This window comes from Camellia sinensis, chromosome 3 (assembly GCF_055761805.1).
Source record: "Camellia sinensis isolate YWXY chromosome 3, ASM5576180v1, whole genome shotgun sequence".
NCBI classification, from domain to species: Eukaryota; Viridiplantae; Streptophyta; class Magnoliopsida; order Ericales; family Theaceae; genus Camellia; species Camellia sinensis.
Window position 1 is genome coordinate 64,561,708 of NC_138963.1, and position 12,587 is coordinate 64,574,294.

At 34.1% G+C, this 12,587-nt stretch overlaps 1 pseudogene across 1 annotated transcript; it reads right to left on the reverse strand.

Moving 5' to 3' along the window:
• Positions 1–258: 258 nt before the first annotated feature.
• Positions 259–6,116, reverse strand: LOC145822570 (RNA-binding KH domain-containing protein PEPPER-like; annotated as a pseudogene). Its single transcript, XR_014364014.1, has 5 exons — positions 6,066–6,116; positions 5,218–5,467; positions 3,649–3,797; positions 3,313–3,567; positions 259–1,970 (listed from the first exon to the last, which is right to left on the reverse strand). The product of XR_014364014.1 is annotated as an RNA-binding KH domain-containing protein PEPPER-like (transcript).
• Positions 6,117–12,587: the final 6,471 nt, after the last annotated feature.

Genomic DNA, 12,587 nt, shown 5'->3' on the forward strand with positions numbered 1-12,587 from the left:
TGTGCCTAAGTGTTGGGCCTTAACATGTGTATGTGTGCATGCATGTTTAGCCTTCGTTTTTTGGCATTATGGCTACTGTTTTGGGCCTTATTAGAGCTGCCTAATCCATGTATAAGTCCATCTTTCCATCTATTTGCATTGCCATATGTATGCTTGTATGCTTGCATAAGTTTGTTGCCATGCCATGTTGCATCCTTAGCTTGTATGCCTAGGTTGCATTACATCTTGCATGCATGCCTTCCTTGACTAGTGATAGGAATTGGGCCTTGTTTGTTTGATTGGTTTGCATTGCATTTGAAATCAAAGTTGCATACTTGGTCTTTGGGCCATCATGCATGGAAATGCGTGATTGGTGGTCCGAAAATCGAGGCACATGCCCCTTTGAGTCATTATCATGATAAGGGACATGGTTGGTGCATACATGCCTTGAATTATACTGCCATGCTTTGTTTTGCCCTCTGTTGCTGTGAGTTGCAGGTTCTGCAGGCTTTCTTTGCCGACCGGCAGTGTAAGGTGCCGGCCGGCAATCAATCCTCTGCCGATGGCTTCAGTTTGTGCCGATGGCCACACACCACTGCCGGTGGTAATTCCACTCAGTCGGTGGTACTCCCCAGTGTCCAGGGATGTAATCCTGAGGTCTTGACAGCCTCCAGAGGAGTGAAGGAAGGAAAACAGAGGCAGCCTATGCATGGCGGCGCGTTTCCCGAGGCGATTTTCCTGTTTTAATTAATTTTTTTAATTTGTTAATTAAATTAATTAATTTGCAATATTAATTAGCTTGCGTAGTTAATTAATCTGTAATATTTATTCGATCCCTCCGAGTGAGGGTAAAGATGTAATAAGTGTGCGTGAGTGTGTGTATGTCTTCCAACCTCGCGTCTTTCTTCCCTTTTATTTACCCGCTTATGATGGTAGATTAGGGCACGTTTAAATTAGCATACCTTATGCTACGCATGCGTGCATTCATGCATTTATGCTACATGTATTAGGCTCGGTGCATCACGCTAACTGCATTTGTACTTCAAATTCTAAACTGAATATGTGATAGTTGTGCATTTCTCACATGCCATGTTTAGGATAGCTGAGCCTATTCTAGCAACACCTTGTATGCGATGCATTAGGCACTTAACATGGACTTGGATCATGCATGTTTGCTAACAAGTTCTTTGTTTTGGCACGGAGTACGATGTAAGTATTTCCGCTTTAGCATATCGCATGAGTGTGAATGTTGCCATGTCAGCATGCTTAACATGTAGCTAGATGCTTATGTGTTATAAACTGCTTGGATGCCTGTGGGTGAAGGTTGGATTGTTTGAGTTGGAAGAACTCATTGAAATCCGTGTTTTAGCCTACTTGCGAGTAGCAAATCCAAAGCATTTTCCAAAACAAACGGATATGCAATGCTTGTTTCCAAATTAGGCAATCTAGTCTATACTTGTTTGCTGCGCGCATAACATAGTAAATTCTAGGCTAATAAATGGAATAAGAACACATAAAGTTTTCAAATACGGATATCACGGTTAGTAGAGGCCGGTCTTTGGACCGGGCGAAAGGGGGTGCTCATAGCTGACCTTCCCCGATCGTACCCAAGCTCCCGAGCCGAGACAACTCCGGTGATGACGGACATGTGGCCTTCGGCACCGAGTCAGGGTTTCCTAAATTCTCCCATAAAAAATATTTAGGTGGCGACTCTGTATCTGGCAAAGCAGTCCATGTTTGGCACTACTTTTTCAAAAATCAGTTTCTCAAAAACGATTTGCCAGATTTGGACTCTTTGGTTCAGATTAAGAACCGTGACACAAGTCGAGTCCGAACTGTAGTAACCCCAAATGAACAGAACGGGACTCATCCTCCCGGGGCGTTCGGGGACGTCTACAGACACTAGTACGTCGAATGTATGCAATATTTTCCCCTCCAATCCCAATTATGTCCTCCGCATAAGAAAGTGGTATTTGCAGTGTTTGTGCAATCTAATTAAGCAAAGCAACAACTAATCAAATTATGATTCCAAGATCAAATAATACAAATAACATAAAAATTAAAATTAAAATGAAGTGGAAATTATTGAATTCCATAAATACAGTGGCAGAGGCCTTGCTGTTATTTGAATTCTTGTTTGAGGTTTGGAGAAATTACAACTAGTTCCACGATTTTCACATAAATTGCATTACAACTTGATCCAAATTGTTACTATTCCATTGATCTTAGGAAAAGGATGATATCAACAATTTTTATGTTAAAATGCTTATTTTACCTTTGGTTCCAACTATTAACAATATCCAAACAAGCACATTCCACATTTGAATAGTTTTATATCTAAAACCAAACACATTTTCATTATTTGTTGCATTTTTTATCTGAGTTTTTCACTTTAAATAATAGACATAACCAATTGTAACAGAGACCTAGACAACAGAAATCCAATTACCGGAGACGTTGCTACCAGCCGATTGCTGCTGCCACCAACCCACCACCAATGCTGCAGCCCAACTAGCCCATCAATGCCTCTGCCACACCCAACCTAACGCCACCCCACCCTTTTCTCCCTACTCTCTCTCTCAGACGCCATGTCCAAAAGGACCACCCCATCTTCTCCACCTCTCTTCCTCTTTCTCTCCCTCTCCCTCTCCCTCATCTATCATCCCTTCTTACTCTTTTTGTTTTGTTTTGTTTTGTTTGTTTGTTTTTTGGAATTAAGTATACACATTACACATTCCATCTTAATGCAGACCAAAATCCACATCAACCCAACTAACAAGAACCTAGAGCTTGTTAAACATTATCACTAAAGTTCACAACATAATACTACAAAATCCATTTAACATTTTTCCCAAAGATAAAATAACAATATTGTCAAAATTTTACACAATCATAAATAAAGCCTTAAATCAGATGCCACAATCATGTGAAAATTTTATTTAAATCATTGTCAGAACAATTGGGCCCATTTGGAAACTTAACTATTTTAGTTGGTTTTTTGACTATTTTATGAGATGGAAAAAAGTTGTGTTTGGGATGATTTATGGAATTTTTTTTGTAGTCAAATAGATGGTTGTGAGAGAAAAAGTAATTGATTCATGGGTAGGATCTGACATTTTGTCTTTATTGGTTACTTTAGCCAAAAAAGCAAATATATGGCCATTCTGTAGCCTAGCTACCTCATTAGACTTCCAAAACTTGAGATAAACAAAACAGAAAGGATTGGAAATGTGCACCACATCACAGCAGTTAATATCTAAAGTGAAATGTGAATTAATATCTAAAGTGAAATGTGAGATAACACTAGTAGAGAAATGAATAATTGAAACCAACCTGGGTAACAAAAGAACCACCAGCACGACCAAGTCTCGAAGAACGCATTCCTGAAAGTCCAGGATCTTGGCCATACAGCGAAATTCCAGAAGAATGGATATTTGATTCAAACTAGGTTTCACGATCGTGAAATAGAGGATCTTTCTTCACTGCAAGAGGATAATCATCACCCATCCCAGTTTGAGAAGTACTATGCAGCAATGACTTCTCAGCCCAGGTTTCTACTTGGCGTTCCTGTGAGGCTGGTGTATTGTACTGTAGAAAAAGGTAGAACAACAGTAAGTTCCCAATGCCATAATCTATTACTTCGTAAACCTTTAGAGTAAGAGGACTCACACTCTTTTCAAATAGGGAAAGAACGCTTTGGTCCACCAAGAACTTCCTTAAGTGGCCCACCACAGCTTCCATAGCTTTAAGAACCTTCAGAGATTCTCCCTGCATCTCAACAATCCTCTCCTCTGAGTTGGCATAATGTGGCACCTCATCTGCCAGAAGAAAATATTAACTGACCTAGTCATCAGTATGCAAACATACAACAGAGAAAGAAAGAAAAAGGGAGCTTAAAGTAATTAGAAAGCAAAAGTCCAATAAGAAAAATACCTGAAACCATTTTAAAGCACAAAACAAAAATGTTTTCATATAAATGAGGACCTATTTAGAGTGTTTGGAACTATGTACATCAATAGGCATCAAATATTCTCCATCCATAGTAATATAATGCCCAGGATGACTAGCTTTATAATATCTCCGCCAGACTTCTAACACCAACATCTAAGACTGCATACATGTGGTTGGCTGATTTTGACTTTGCTGAGTTGAGTAGCTTTTTCATATTTAAATAGCATTACGTTTTTCTATATTCCTTGTAATTTTTGGTGCTGCAACAGACAATGTATGCTTCTACTGAAAACTAAAAAGGAAAGGCATTCTAATCCATTGGTGAAACTCCTAATCCAAAGTCTTTAACGAATCCAAGTACAATTAAGGCCCAAACCTCTTTCCATTCTAATATTTCTAAGCTCAAGATTAGCTCTCATTGTTATGATGGATTTCAACCACAAATAATGAGGGAGGATGCTTGAGTTAGAAGCAAATTGTACAAGTGGCTAGGAAGGTGTTTGAATTGAAAGGCATGGATAACATTTTAGAAGATTAGACTTCTCCAGTAGTGAATTAGCCGGTTTTAATGGAGAAGAAGGATAGAGGCTTAAATATTTACTGGAAGGAGAAAGAAATTAAAAGACTTCCATGTTTCATTATTATGATGGTAAGAAGGGGTGTGAGCCTTTAAGGGAGGTGTGGACTGAAGAAAGCTGTTAGTCCTTTATTTGTCTTCATGGAGAAGTTGGAGAAGAATCCATTTATTTTTTGTCATTGTTATTCGTAAGTTGAAAGGAGAAAAAATGAAAATCATGACACATGATGATAGAGCTTCCTTTGTAAATTTAGCACTAGTTTGAATTTTATTTGTTGGTTATTGATTTTTTGTGGCTGCTGGTAATCGGGATTTGGTTATTTCTATTTTATGCACTTTTTTTTTCTTCTTTCTTTTCTTCTTTATTTTTTGGATGTGTAAAGGTTGTGCACCCTCTATACAATTTACTTTCGTTGCTGATTAAACAAAATCATTCCAACTGTAAATCAAGTAAATCAAACAGAATAAAGCCATGAATCAATGGGCGGCATAGTAAACTTTCAAAAATTAATAAGCTAGTATAATCATGAAAGGGAAAAAATGATGTGAACAAAAAATTGTCAAGTGTAAATTCATAAATTCAATCTAGCATAAGACCAATAAGGCTAATAATTTCCACCAAATCGAAAGGCAACATTGTAGATGATGCACATGGAAAAAATCCAATAATAGTAAACAATTTAGTAGCTTTTGAAGCAACTAAAGCATACCACTTGAGAGAACCCGAATGGAGGCACCGGTGCTTTCCTGTATTGACTTGATTGAAGAGCCTTGCTTTCTAATTAGATTAATGGCTTGCGTGGATGCCACCAAAAACTGGATTGAACAAAATGCAGCTCCAGGCACTTTACGATCACCCTCACTCTCAGGTAGTCCATTGACACGTTTGAATACTCTTATTACAGCATCCATTGCAGGGGATAATGGTGACTCCAGTTCTTCCTTTCCAGATATTAGAACCTGTTAGTACAGGAAAAATAATTCAGTTGGAAATTAGAATGGAATGCCTGAACAGGAAACAGAAACATATGCAAAAATAAACAAGGTTTTCGTGAAATCAAAGCTCATAATATCAGAGCAACATACAACTATAATAGAAATTTCAGTACGCTCACTTCTATTATCCAGTTACTGAACTGAAAGTTGCAAGTTGCATTGCAATCATCAAATTCAAGACATAATTATCTTAATAAAAGACCATGTTGGTGCAAAAACGCTGCTTAAGTTCCATTTTGCATAGTTGAGGGCCATGAGGCAAAAACTAAGCAAAAAGACACATAATTGTTATTAAGAAAAAGAAGAACTCACATGTCCAAAACTTTTTTAAACATTCTAATTCTCTCTCTTTCTCCATGATTTGACTGATCACTGATCACGATTGACACCAAAATACAGTATTTTTACATTCATATGTTCAGTATTATAGTGATTTTAAACGGTATAATATTCAAATTAAAAAATTTCATGTAGAACAAAAATGAAGGTGAAAAGAAGAAATTCAAAGAGTAAATTAAGCAAACACATATATAAACCATGAAACAAAGGAGGGAGCTTTTACTTGAGGGAGTTGAATTTGGAGATTAAGAGCAAATTTGGAGATCACATAGGGTCATCGACCTAGAGCATGAGATTCAAGCCTTGAAGATAAAAAAATAAAATATAAATAAATAAAGTGTGAAAGAGAGAGAGACAAGAGAATACATACCAATGTTAGGGTTTACGAGGGCAACAACTTGCTCAGCAAATTTGAGCTCTCTAGAATCCCTGGTTCCTTATATTATAGTGTGCTTCGACATTGATGCTCTGCAGATTCGAGCTCTTGCCGGTGGAGGAGTCGGAATGAGAGTGAGACGAGTAGCGCGAAGATGGAGATGGAGATGTGGATGGGGAGAGAGAGAGAGAGAGAGAGAGAGAGAGAGAGAGATTTGAACGTGAAAATGAGAGAAGAGGGAAAAAGAAATCATACGCGCCAAAGGGTTTGAGGAAATTTGGAAAAATTGAGGATTTTGACTATTTCTAAGAATATATATTGATCACACTATGGGATTTTATTTATTTTTTTGTTAAAATAATTTTTTTTTTTGTAATTAATGCAATTTTTTTCTTTTGATTTTTCATTTTTTTTAGTTACTAAGGTTGAAAATTTATTTGTTTCATTTTTATTTTAATGAAAAAAAAATTATGATTATTTTTTATTTAGTAGAAGTAGGGGTAATATTTTAATGAAAAATATTTTCTATTAAAATAAAGTTAATTTTTGTGGTCAATGAAAAATATTTTTCTGCGGCCCATTTTTTTTGGTTACTAAAAATCAAGAACTAATTTTTTGTGGTAGAGGAGAGGGAGCGACAGTAGTGGCGAAGGTGGTGGATAAGAGGTGATGGTGGTGGTGGTGGTGACAACGAAGGAGATTAGTGGTGAAGTTGTGGTAGTGGTAGAGGAGATGGAGTGGCGGTGATGGAGGAGAGGTAATGATAGTAGTAGTGGCAGTAGTGGTGGTGGTGGTAGTAGAGTGGTAGCGATGGTGGTAATAATATTAGTTGTAGAGGTGGAGTGGCAATAGTGGTAATAGTGGTGGTAGTGGAATGGCATTTGCAGTAGTGGTGAATGTGGTAGAGGAGATGGGTGATAAGAGAGGGGGATAAGTGTGAGACAAATAAAGAAGAGACAAAGACAGAGACAGAGTGAGAGAGAGAGAGAGAGAGAGAGAGAGAGAGAGAGAGAAAAAGTGGTCACTAAAAGTGCATTTTCTTGTAGTGGATCGATAAATTCAAATTTAATTATTTAAAATTAAAAAATTAGAAATTTTAGTTTGAGATATTGAAACACCCACAAGACTTGTGGTTAGAAATCCCATTTTACTTATAATATATATATACAGATTTAATAAGAATTTATATTCGTTTTAGATATTTTTTTAATATACAAATTATTTTTAAAATTATTTTTATAAAAATAATTTAACATCTCATCAATAACCATAATATATGGGAGAAGTTGAAAAGGGTGTAGGAGTAGGTATGAGAGAAGTCAAAAACACTTATGGGTTGAGAGAAGTCAATAAATGCTGAAGTTTTTTTTTTATTAAATCAAAAATTTAGAAAAGCAAGATTGGGATATTGGAACTCCCACAAGGCATGTGAGTTAGAAACCCTTTTTTTCCTTATAAGATAGATAGATAGATTTAATAAGAATTTATGTTTGTTTTAGATATTTTTTTAATATGCAAATTATTTTTTTAAAGATTTTTTTATAAAAATAATTTAACAATCTCATCACTAGACATAATGTATGGGAAAAGTTGAAAACGGTGTAGGATTAGATATGGGAGAACTCAAAAAGTGAGTTGAGAGAAGTCAATAAATGCTGAGTTTTTTTTTTAAATAAAAAATTTAGATAATTAAAATTAGGATATTGGAGCTCCCACAAGGCTTGTAAGTTAAAAACCCTTATTTTCGTTATATAATACTAGCCTATCACCCGTGCTATGCACGGGATAATTATAGATATTTATATTTGTTTTAGATTTTTTTAATATATAAATTATGTTTTTTAAGATTTTTTTATAAAAATAATTTAACAATCTTATCACCAACCATAGTGTATGGGAGAAGTTGAAAAAGGTACTGCAGTAACTATGCATGAGTTGTATCTATAATTATTTGTATGAGGGGATTTTAAATGCTGATCAGGGGATTTTGAGTAAATCAATAAATGCAGGCATGTGGAAAGACATGTGGATTGAAAAAAGTTAATAAATGCTGGCCATGGGATTATGACCAAATCAATAAATGTTGAGGTTTCTTTTTTTATTTTATTTTAAATGTCTTCTTTTTTTCCTTTTTTATATTATATTAAAATTTAATATTTTGATAATAATCATATGTGTTGGACTTTTTAAGAAATTAAATGTCTTTTTTTTATTATATTATATTAAAATTTAATATTTTGATAATAATCTTATGTATTGGACTTTTTAAGAAATTAAATGTCTTTTTTTTTATTATATTATATTAAAGTTTAATATTTTGATAATAATCATATGTGTTGGACTTTTCAAGATTTTTTTTTTTTTTTATGTTTGTTCTTAATGCATTAAAGTATTATTATGAGGGATAATAATCATATGTGTTGGGACTTTTCAAGGAATTCATGTGTTGAATTTCAAATTTTTTTTTATGCTTGTTCTTAATGCATTAAAGTGTTATTATGAAGGTAAGACTTGGGGGTTGGTAGAAATTAATAAATGCTAAAAAAAAAAATTAAAATAAAAAAATCAGGAAATTTGGATTGGGAGATTGGAGCTCCGACAAGACTTAGGGTTAAAAACCCCCTTTTGCTTAATATATAGTATAGATAGATATAGATATAGATATTGATAGATATAGATATAGATATGGCACATACCATTTATATGACACAATGACCAAAGTACCGAGACAACTGCTGCAATTTTCCCTCATCTAAATTAAAGGGATTTAAAAAGTAAAAAAAAAAGAAAAAAAATTATAATATTAAAAATTGTTCACTAAAAAAATATTAATTAAAAATTAAAAATTAATTATTGAACACTCCATACTAAAAGAGGTAATGTTTTCTATTAGTTTTGAAAATTAAAAAATTATTATTAATTTTTCCTCTGTTTTTTTTTTCTCACAAAAAAATAGCTACATTAATTATCATTTTTTTTTTTTTTTTTTGTGGAGAGGGGTTTTGACCTGCGATTTTTCTAAAATGGGTGTTCTAGACAGAAAGAGTAGAGTTGGTTCAGACAATAAGAAAAAGTGCTTATGCAAGAGGCGTCTTCACTATGAGAAAGAATAGTCGGTTTTGCATAGGATGCCTTCTTGGATAACAGTTTCAATACTGGCATGCATGAAGGGCTTAAGTGTGAGACATATGAGAGGGGCTTTAGTGCGAAAATAGAAGAAATAGTTTATAGAGTATCTTCTTGCTTCATGACTTCAATACTTGTGAGAGAGAAGTAAGCTCAAATGCGAGAGAGAAATGAGGGTTTGTAGGAAGTGTCTTATTGGGTCACGACTTGAGTGTCCGTGCACGTGAAAATGAGTGATAAGGGTTAGAGTGTATCACTTGGGGTCACGGTTTCAGTGCTCCGAAACTCAAAATCATAGCATATTAATAAAGAGAAATAATTAGTGATAAAATATTTTTGTCTCCTTAAATACAAGAACAGAGAATTTATTATTGGTGACAAAATATTTTTGTCTTCCACAACATAACCTTATGAGACGAAAAATATATTCGTCGCGCAATCAATTAGAATTTATTAGTGTCGAAATATTTTCATCTCCCACAACTTATTCTTCCAAGACAAAAATATATTTGTCGCCCATTTAATAGAAAGATGAAATGGCATCGTTTGCATGATGGAGTGTTTATTGGTGACAAAAATGTTCATCTCCAATGAACTAAAATAATTCGCGCCAATGCAAATGAAATTGGTGCATGAATTTTGCAGACGAAATTTTTTTTCGTCTCCTATACGTTTGAGAAAAATTAAAAACGACAAAATTAATATTTTGTCATCTTTGGGTTAAATTTTAAGACAAAAAAAAATTTCGTCACCAAATTTTGTCATAATAGCCTAGATTTCTTGTATTTTGTTTCCTTGTTTAATTATTATTATTATTTTTTTCTTTTTGTGGAGAGGGGTTTACTGTGAGAAAGAATAGTAGCTTTGCACAAAATGTCTTCTTGGATAATAATGTTTGCATACACAAACGGCTTAAATGTGAGAGAGAATAGAGGAGCTTTAGTGCGAATTAGAAGAGATGGTTTATAGAGATTGTTTTCTCGAGTCATAGCTTCAATACTTGTGAGAGAGGAGACTCAAGTGCGAGAGAGAAATGAGGGTTTGTAGAGGGTGTCTTTTCGGGTCACGACTTTAGTATTTGTGTGTGTGTGAAAGTAAGTGATTAAAGTAAGAGTGTCTCTTAGTTTTTTGACGACATTTTAATAAAGAGAAATAATTAGAGATAAAATATTTTCGTCTCAAACTCATATGCTCATTGCCTAATCAACAAAAATACAAAAACAACATTGTATAGGTATGGAGAATTTATTGGTGATGAAATATTTTCGTCTCCTTCAACTTAACCTTATGAGATGAAAATATATTCGTCGCGCAATCAATCGAAATGCAGTATGACACATGGAGAATTTATTAGTGACGAAATATTTTCGTCTCCCAATACATATCATTCCAAGACAAAAATATATTTGTCGCTAATTAACAAAAAGATAAAACAAGCATGAAGAGTTTATTGGTGACGAAATATTTTCATCTCCCATAACTTATCCTTCCCAGACAAAAAATATATTTGTCACCAAATAAATAAGAAAATGAAATGACATCGTCTAATAAGTTTAGAATTTATTGGTGACGAATTACTTTTGTCGCAAAAAACTTAAAATTTTGTGACAAAAATGTTCGTCTCCAATGAGCTAAAATAATTGGCGCCAACAAGAAAAAAAATTGGCGCCTCTTTTTTTTCTAACGAATTTATTTTTTCATCTCCTATAATTTTGAGAAGAATTAAAAGAAACGACAAAAGTAATATTTAGTCATGTTTGAGTTACGTTCTAAAACGAAAATAAATTTTATCGCCATATTTTAAAAATTAATTATTGAAAACTCCATACTAAACAAGATAATGTTTTCTATTAATTTTGAAAATTACAAATTTTTTATTATTTGTTTCACTGTATTTTTTCTCACAAAAAAAAATAGCTACATTAATTATCTTTTTTTTTTTTTTTTGTGGAGAGAGGTTTTAACCTTCAATTTTTCTGAAATGGGTGTTCTAGACGGAAATGGTAGAGTTGGTTCAGACAATGAAAAAAACTGCTTGCGTGCAAGAGGGGCCTTCACTGTGAGAAAGAATAGTAGGTTTGCATAGGGTGCCTTCTTGGATAATAGCCTCAATGCTGGCATGCACGAAGGGCTTAAGTGTGAGACAGAAGAGAGGGGCTTTAGCGCGAAATAGAAAAATGGTTTACAGAGTGTCTTCTTGAGTCACGACTTCAATACTTGTGAGAGAGGAGTAGACTCAAGTGCGAGAGAGAAATGAGGGTTTGTAGAAAGTATCTTCTTGGGTCACGACTTCAAGGTCCGTATACATGAAAATGAGTGATAAGCGTTAGAGTGTATCTCTTGGGATCACAGTTTCAATGCTTCGAAACACAAAACCACGGCATTTTAATAAAGAGAAATGATTAGTGATAAAATATTTTTGTATCCTAAAATACCAAAACAAAGAATTTATTATTGGTGATCAAATATTTTTGTCTTCCATAACTTAACCTTCTGAGACGAAAAATATATTCGTCACGCAATCAATTAGAATTTATTAGTGACAAAATATTTTCATCTCCCATAACTTATTCTTCTGAGACAAAAATATATTTGTCGCCTATTTAATAGAAAGATGAAATGACATTGTCTAGATGATGGAATGTTTATTGGTGACGAAATATTTTCGTCTTCCATAACTTATCATTCCCAGACAAAAATATATTTGTCGCCTAATAAATAGAAATATGCAACGATATCGTTTAATAGGTATGAAATTTATTGGTGACGAATTACGTTCATCACAAAAAAAATAATATTTTATGACAAAAATGTTCATCTCCAATGAGGTAAAATAATCCGCGCCAATGCAAACGAAATTGGCGCCTCATTTTTGTAGACGAAATTTTGTTTTCGTCTCCTATACTTTTGAGAAAAATTAAAACAAACAACAAAATTAATATTTCGTCATCTTTGGGTTAAATTTTAAGACAAAAAAAAATTTCGTCGCCAAATTTTATTACAATAGCCTAGATTTCTTGTAGTGGTCACTCATATTTCATCTAGCCATGGTCACTGAACGACGATGAGGTACCGGTGCCCCAAAGTTACGTAGATCATTAAACAATCCTTCTTGCTCCGTTACCCTAAACGCCCATTCTGCTCGGATACCAGCATAATAATCCTTTGGACTCGAGTACTTTTCGCTCTTGTAGTCATAAGTAAATGGAGGTAGCAGCCACACTTTCGGATTTCTTTGCCGGC